The sequence below is a fragment of the Pogona vitticeps genome, chromosome 4 (assembly GCF_051106095.1).
Source record: "Pogona vitticeps strain Pit_001003342236 chromosome 4, PviZW2.1, whole genome shotgun sequence".
Taxonomy (NCBI): domain Eukaryota; kingdom Metazoa; phylum Chordata; class Lepidosauria; order Squamata; family Agamidae; genus Pogona; species Pogona vitticeps.
Genome location: NC_135786.1, coordinates 91,717,850 through 91,726,626, shown reverse-complemented (window position 1 = coordinate 91,726,626; position 8,777 = coordinate 91,717,850). Strand labels below are relative to the sequence as shown.

The 8,777-nt window shown below is 43.5% G+C and overlaps 1 long non-coding RNA gene across 1 annotated transcript; it reads left to right on the top strand.

Moving 5' to 3' along the window:
* Nucleotides 1–280: 280 nt before the first annotated feature.
* LOC144588632 (uncharacterized) lies at nt 281–4,309 on the top strand. The gene is made up of 2 exons (XR_013544263.1): nt 281–978; nt 1,874–4,309. It is a non-coding gene; the product is annotated as an uncharacterized LOC144588632 (long non-coding RNA).
* Nucleotides 4,310–8,777: the final 4,468 nt, after the last annotated feature.

Below are 8,777 nucleotides of genomic sequence, written 5' to 3'. Positions count from 1 at the left end.
AGAGACGAGAACAGAGCGTAGAGTAACAGCCCAGAGCGAATAAAAAGCCGAAGGGCCATTCCGCACAGGGTGCACGAGCGGCTCTGGGATGGCTGCCGAAGGGATGCAGAGGCCTCGTTCGCACGTGCACTCGCGCCTTGGGCTTGCAGCCTCTCGCGCAGTCGGGCACGTGTGAAAGAGCACCTCAGTGCAGAGGTCAAGGCAGCCGGTGCCTGAATAGACGGCAAACAGCATAGTGTACGGTGGTGTAGTGCAGCCAGGGCTTCTAAGGATGAGGTCCTGGGGCTTCCTGATTATCAGGAACTATAACATTATTTTCCAGCCCCTTGAGAGTTTCCTCAGAGCTTAACTGTAGTCGTCACAGTGGCTGGAAAGGGAAATCGATTTTTCTGAGAATAGTATATTGTGGCAAGCTATCCCTGTGGTATTGCAAAGTTTGAGGGCAATTTGATCTTGAATGAATAATTAAGGGCTGTTAGCTGTACAAAAGATGTGCTGATGATTTACGGTATTCATATGTACCCAACCAATTGCCTGCATTTTCCAAATCTCTGGTTGGGGTTGGGTTTGTGGCTATGAAGATTGTCACAGGGAGCACCTGCTTTGTTTGTTGCCTAAAAGACATTGAACTGTAACCCCATCTACCATGGTTTATGCATACATACAGGCAGGCATTAACTTGGCGGCTGCATCACCTCTGTGTTATTTCTTTGCTTAACAGCACATTTGAGGAACATGAGAATAGATCTCCCACCTGCCCCCACTCCCCAAATTAGAAAATGGTCAAGTCTGCTGTTGTTTCTGTCTGTTTCTGGGAGAAGCAAGAGATTATCACTAGTTGAACAGTGTTACTGGTGGAACCCTGACCCTTGCCTTCTGGGAGTTTGGCTGATAGGAGTGGGATACCTGGGGGTACTCTGAGGTGAGGCAGGGCCTCCTTTGCTTTAATGAACCAGCCTCTACTGGTTCAACACATAGGTGTGAGGCTCCCAAAATGGAAGCCATGGTAGGAGTGCCGCTGCTCCCGAAGAGTAACAACCAGACCCAGACATCCCCCCCGCCATCCCCACCGCGACGGGAAGAGAAAGGAGTGGAGACCCCCGATTGGGGGAAGGAGTGCGTCGGATCCCTTACCCTAAGCAAGGGGGTGGATACCCATGACCTAGAAGAGGTTATGAAGGGGTTAAAAATCACCTGGGAACCGGGACGAGTTCAGGCGGGAAAGAGGGGGGAGGAGATTGAGGCGGGAGTGGGTGATATAAGGGAGAGAGGAAGGGACATTCCGGGCGGTTGGGAATGGGTGTGGATGGAGGACCCCTGGACCCACAAGTGGGAGCAGGTCCGGGTCCCCCATGAGGAGGCAGAGAAGCGCCGGCAACTGGGATTGAAGCCCCGCCCGTCATACTGGGGAGAGACCAAAGCAAAAGAGTGGAGGAGAAAGTTACGAGAAGAGAGAGAGGCGGTTGCCAGAGAACTGGAGAGGAAGAAACAATGGCACATCGCCGAGTTGAGGAAGCTGGGGGGTTACCCGGCCCTTGGGGCGCAGATGGAGGAGAGGGGTCCTCCTGGGACGGCTGGAGTGGGGATGAGGAGACCTTACCCTTGATCTCCTTGGAAGAAGATTTGGACCCTGGACTGGGACCTGTGCCACCCACAACAGGTCCCTGGAATCCAGAGACTACGAACCCTTTTGTACATAGTTTATGGACACCCTTGAAACCAAGCCATGTTCTGCAAACCTCCCTAAACCCCTTCGTGGGGGGCAACCCAGGATGTTAATGTTGAAATAAATACGACACCGTTTGATATACCTTCAATGCCTCGTCCGTTTATTGAGGAGAAAACAGCTCACCACAACGAACTCTCACAATAGGCTCAGATGCAGAATGACCATTCCAGGAATCGTTTTTGTTGTTGTTTAGTCATTAAGTCATGTCCGACTCTTCGTGGCCCCATGGACTAGAGCACGCCGGTCCTTCCTGTCTTCCACTGCCTCCTGGAGTTGGGTCAAATTCATGTTGGTTGCTTCAATGACACTGTCCATCCATCTCGTCCTCTGTTGTCCCCTTCTCTTGCCTTCACACTTTCCCAACATCAGGGTCTTTTCCAAGGATTCTTCTCTTCTCATGAGATGGCCAAAGTATTGGAGACTCAGCTTCTGGATCTGTCCTTCCAGTGAGCACTCAGGGTTGATTTCCTTCAGGATGGATACGTTTGTTCTCTTTGCAGTCCAGGGGACTCTCAAGAGTCTCCTCCAACACCACAATTCAAAAGCTTCAGTTCTTCGGCAGTCAGCCTTCTTTATGGTCCAGCTGTCATCACTACTGGAAAAACAATAGCTTTGACTATGCGGACCTTTGTCGGCAAGGTGATGTCTCTGCTTTTTAAGATGCTGTCTAGGTTTGTCATCGCTTTCCTCCCAAGAAGCAGGGATCTTTTAATTTCATGACTGCTGTCACCATCTGGAGTGATCATGGAGCCCAAGAAGGTAAAATCTGTCACTGGCCCCATATCTTCCCCTTCTATTTGCCAGGAGGAGATGGGACCAGTGGCCATGATCTTAGTTTTTTTATGTTGAGCTTCAGACCATTTTTTGCACTCTCCTCTTTCACCTTCATAAGGAGGTTCATTAATTCCTCCTCACTTTCTGCCATCAAAGTGGTATAATCTGCATATCTGCGTGTAGCTGTAGTGTTCCCCTTTATTTTGTCAATAATTCATGTTTTAGTATGTTAATTTTTCATGCATATTCATGTTACTGAGAGGTGGAGCCGAGAGAGATCTTATAAGTGGCGGAGCCTGAGAGTCAGGAGGGTCAGTCAGAGAGTTGTTAGAGTATGGATTTTGTGGAACTCTGAGGTCTGATTAAAGTTAGGAGTGTATTTAGTGATCACCTGGTGGCAGCAGTGTAAAAGAGGGGATTGTTTGCCTTCGTGTTCTCTGAGTCAGGATGGTCAAGCAAGGGGCACGAGGGTGAACGCCACACTGAGGTTATTTATATTTCTTCCAGGCAATCTTAATTCCAGTTTGGGATTCATCCAGTCCTGCCTTTCACATGATGTATTCTGCGTATAAATTAAATAAGCAGGGGGACAATATACAGCCTTGTCATACTCCTTTCTCAATTTTGAATTAATCAGTTATTCCATATCCAGTTCTAACTGTTGCTTCCTGTCCCACGGATAGATTTCTCAGGAGGTAGATAAGGTGGTCAGGCACTCCCATTTCTTTAAGGACTTGCCATAGTTTGTTGTTGTCCACACAGTCAAAGGCTTTTGCGTAGTCAATGAAGCAGAAGTAGATGTTTTTCTGGAACTCTCTGGCTTTCTCCATAATCCAGCGCATGTTAGCAATATGGTCTCTAGTTCCTCTGCCCCTTCAAAATCCAGCTTGTAATTTTGGGAATTCTCGGTCCACATACTGCTGAAGCCTACCTTGTCGGATTTTGAGCATAACCTTGCTAGCGTGTGAAATGAATGCAGTTGTACGGTAGTTGGAGCATTCTTTGGCACTGCCCTTCTTTGGGATTGGGATGTAGACTGATCTTTTCCAATCCTCTGTCCACTGCTGAGTTTTCCAAACTTGCTGGCATATTGAGTGTAGGACCTTAACAGTGTCATCTTTTAAGATTTTAAATACTTCAACTGGAATGCCATTACTTCCACTGGCCTTGTTGTTAGCCAGGCTTTCTAAGGCCCACTTGACTTCACTCTCCAGGATGTCTGGCTCAAGGTCAGCAATCACACTATCTGGGTTGTCCGGGACATTCAGATCTTTCTACTAGAATTCCTCTGTGTATTCTTGCCACCTCTTCTTGATGTCTTCTGCTTCTATGAGGTCCTTCCATTTTTGTCCTTTATCATGTCCATCTTTGCACAAAATGTTCCTTTAATATCTCCAATTTTCTTGAACAGATCTCTGGTTTTTCCCTTTCTATTATTTTCCTCTATTTCTTTGCATTGTTCATTTAAGAAGGCCCTCGTGTCTGTCCTTGCTATTCTTTGGAACTCTGCATTCCATTTTCTGTAACTTTCCCTATCTCCCCTTCATTTTGTTTCCCTTCTCTTCTCTGCTATTTGTAAGACCTGGTTGGACAGCCACTTTGCTTTCTTGCATTTTCTTTTTTTTGGGATGGTTTTCGTTGCTGCCTCCTGTATAATGTTACAAGCCTCTATACAACGTTCTTCAGGCACTCTGTCCACCAAATCTAGTTCCGTAAATCTGTTCTTCATTTCCACTGTGTATTCCTAAGGGATTTGGTTTAGATTATACCTGACTAGCCTAGTGGTTTTTCCTACTTTCTTCATTTTAAGCTTGAATTTTGCTATAAGAAGCTGATGATCAGAGCCACAATCAGCTCCAGGTCTTCTTTTTTTATAGAGCTTCTCCATCTTTGGCTGCAGAGAATATAATCAATCTGATTTCAGTATTGCCCATCTGGTGATGTTCATGTGTAGAGTCGCCTCTTGTGTTGTTGGAAAAGAATTCCTTTTATCTACTTTAGCATTCCAATCCCCTAGAATGAGAAGAACAACTTTCTTTGGTGTCAGTTTTAGAAGGTGTTGTAAGTCTTTATAGAACGGGTTAGTTTCAGCCTCTTCAGCATCGGTGGTTGGAGCATAAACTTGAATGAATGTGATTTTGAAAGGTCTGCCTTGGATTCGTATTGAAATCCTTCTATCATTTTTGAGATTGTATCCCAGTACAGCTTTTCCCACTCTTTTGTTGACTATGAGGGCTACTCCATTTCTTCTACAGGATTCTTACCCACAATAGTAGAACGAGCTGGAATTTTCAGCATGTATACATTATTGAAACAGCGCCGTCTATGTTGGCTTGGGCACGTTGTGAGAATGGCTGATGGTCGGATTCCAAAAGATCTCCTGTATGGAGAATTAGTGCAGGGAAGCCGCCCCAGAGGGAGACCACAGCTGCGATACAAGACATCTGCAAGCAGGATCTGAAGGCCTTAGGAATGTAGCTCAACAGATGGGAAGCCTTGACGTCTGAGCATCCAGCCTGGAGGCAGGCGGTGCATCATGGCCTCTTCCAATTTGAAGAGACACTTTTACAGCAGGCTGAGGCAAAGAGGCAGTCCCGAAACAAGCAAAACCAGGCAGCTGGAAAGGGGACAGATTGCATTTGTCTTCAATGTGGAAGAGATTGTCACTCTCGAATTGGCCTTCTCAGCCACACTAGACACTGTTCCAAGACCTCCATACAGAGCACGTTGCCATAGTCTCTCGAGACTGAAGGATGCCTACATAAAAATAATCTGAATTGATTTCTCCCATTCCCATCCATTTTAGTTCACTGATGCCCAGGAACCGTTAGCTGGATTAAATTTTGGTATCTGTTTTTATCAACAAAGAAGAACCTGTCACCCCCCCCCCACACACACACACTCCCAAGATTTCAAATTTAGTTTTCTGTTTCCATTTTAATTATTATTTTGTTGTTTAATGTCTGTTTTGTACTGTTTTAGTGCCTTCAGTTTTATTTATTATTCCTATGACTGCTCAATTTTAATTAGTTTTATGATTTTAAAGCTCCAGTAAAAACCTTTATTTAATAAAAATACAGTATGTTCTCTGTGTAGCTTCTGTGGCCAAAATGCAGTTTTTCCAATTCTCCTAAACCATGTTCTCTCCCCCGCCCTGGTACTACTTTCCTTGTCTTGCTTTGTTTATTTATTTCAGTTATTTTAAAAGACTCCCTGAGTCTTAGGGGAGAAAGGGACATTTTTGCCATGTTGGAGGAGGCCAACAGCACCCCAAGCTCCCTCTACACAACTCATTTTCATTTTTTATGTGTTTGAATACTGGAAGGTGCACTGAGGCTTTTGAATCCCCCTCCCATTTTTCAGTAACATCTTCCTATTCCTATAAGAATATTTTTGGGAGAAAGTCATGGGTGAGGTTCTCCAAGGGATAGGCATGTGACACTCCCAGAGCTCTGGAGAATGCCCATCTCAAGCTAAAAGATCTTAAAGAAGTGATTAAATTATACCTGTTTTAGTTTTAAAAAGACCCTATCAAATGTACTTTGTGGGTTAGTGAATGATACTGTAGAGCAGTGGTGTCGAACTGTGGCCCTCCAGATGTTCTTGGCCTTCAACTCCCAGAAATCCTGGCCAGCAGAGGTTGGTGGTGAAGGCTTCTGGGAGTTGAAGTCCAAGAACATCTGGAGGGCCACAGTTCGACACCACTGCTGTAGAGTGCTGTTAAACTCCACAATTTGTCTGAAATACTATAGCATAACTTACACTCATGGATGGGTGATGACATCAATAGCAGGGAGCAATTTCTTGTAATTAGAAACTTCCTACTTCTGTCCTGTAGCTTTTCCACTTCCTGTGTAATTACATTCATTGTGTGGAAGCCATAGGATATAAAGGGGAAGTTTTTAATTGCCAAAAATTGCCACTGGATGGCATTACTACAGGAGATTAAAGACTCCTTCGTTCTGTCCTGCAGGTCCCATGGCTTTTGTAGGATGAAAGGGATTACACAAAGGTCAGAAAAGCCATGGGACAAAGTAAGACGTTTTTAATTACTAAAAATTGCCTCGAGCTAGTGATGTCATTACCATTCCACAGGAGTAACATGCAGTAGTATTTCAGCCATTCTGTAGTTCTAAAACCGGAGTATTCTATAATCTGGTTTTAAAAATGATTACTAAAGGGGTATATTGCTGTTCTGTACCTCAATTCAATTAATAGGATTTTCAAGGTAAGTAAGATATTTGAGAAGTGTTTTTACCATTTCCAGTCCCCCATGTCTGAGTGAGCATTCAAACCTGGATCTCTTGAGTCCTAGTCCATCATTCTAGCCACTGCTCCACCCTGAGTATAGATGAACTAAAATAAAAGTATGTAGAGCATGAATGGCAAATGGCAATTCTGGACTGGAATTTAGGGGTTACAAAATGGGCAATGCTGTAGTCTTCCGCCATTTTACACCTGAGAGTCAGACATTTACAGCCCAAGTGTGCATTGGAAATCTGTTCTGTGTTTGATAGTAGTAGTTTTGAATGTCGCTTTAAAAAAGCAATCAGTTATAACTACAGTTCAGCATTCCCACAATTCAGCTGTGCCACACTTACTTGTTATAGTTGCTTGCAATATTTAAAAAAGCAACACCTTTCTTTTTTGTTTCTCAGAAATGACTACATTTTTAGTTCTTTTTTTAAAAAAAACATGCATGTGAATGTTACAAAGTTGCTGACCTCTTGGTAAAACACTATTTTCTCATCCATTTTGTTCTTATTTCAGCACAGACTGCAAGCAATGCTTAAACCATGTGCTATTCCACACTCACCATTTAGTGAGGCCTCACCCTTGTACCTGTAAAAACTGCCATCTACTCCATAACCAAAAACAGATCACATATTTTCTGCATATACACAGAAATCTTTCACAAGCCTCAGACCTCTAAAACTCTTCTGTCTTCAAGATGTTACTAACTGCTTAGGTAGAAAAATCTAAGAATTTGAGGAGGGAGAAATATTGCAACTACAGTTATCTTTTGGGTGGATGGGTGGGGGAGAATGGGAGGAAATAGGGTGGCACTTCCCCCACAATACTGGCTTTCTTTTAAATGAGGGAACGCAAGGTCTTCCAGATGTTACTTGGCTGTCCCAGTTAGACCTAACTCACATACTGTATAGACCATGGCAAAGATCAGTGCAAATTGTAGTTCAGCAACAGCTGCATGACTGTTAAGGTAGACCAGTGGTTCTTAACCTTTGTTACTTGGATGCTTTTGAACTGCAACTCCCAGAAACCCCAGTCAGCACAGCTGGTGGTGAAGGCTTCTGGGAGTTGCAGTCCAAAACTCCTGAATAACCCAAGGTTAAGAAACAGTGAGGTAGACCTTAAGAAAGTAGATTGTTACACAAAGGAATTGGCTTCTAATAGGTAATGTAACATATTTTGTCTTCTAAAATGTGCTTTTATGTTGTTTTAAATTGCTTTTATTTTAGAAAAGCTGTGCCATGTTTAATTATTCTGTAACATATTTAAGTTTAAAAATATTTTAAAACATTGGAATTTATAATTTTTTAAACTGTATTTATAATATTTCCTTTAAAAAATCACAAGTTACCTCAGGTCTCTGTATCGAGAGAAAGACAGAGCATAAATACAGCGGATATTCCACACTGTGGCTATGGGTTGGAAGCAAGTGGGCTGCTTTATTTATTTATTTATTTGTTTGTTTGTTTGTTTGTTTGTTTGTTTGTTTGTTTGTTTATTTAACATTTATATCCCACATTTCCTCCAGTGAGATCAAGGCAGTCTACCTTCCAGTTCTTTCTCCCACATTAGCCTAATTAACAAACCTGTCAGGTAGGTCAATTTGAGAGATTGTGACTGGTTCAAGTTCACCGACTGAGTTTAATTCCTCAGAAGGGTAGGAAACCCAGGTCTCCTTAGTCCTATTTTAACCCCTCTACCACATGTGTTCAAGATCCTGGATTTGGGCAGATAACCTTTCTATGTCTGAAAGCTAAAAAAGAAAGGCACACATTGATAATGATGGGCCACCAGGTGGGTGGGTGGGTGTAGGAAGAGACACAGGTGTCCCTGGGCAACCGCCAGCATCCCTCGCCTTGCCTCAAAATTTGGCTGCACTAGTGCAATGTCAGTGGTTGCCTAGCAACAGCCACACTCATTTTCTCCCTCCCTCAGAACAGACCACCTGTTTAAAATTTGAGCATTTTGGTTTTTATCTTTGTGGTAGAAGAGAAGGTAGCAAATATTTATCTGATATAAGTTC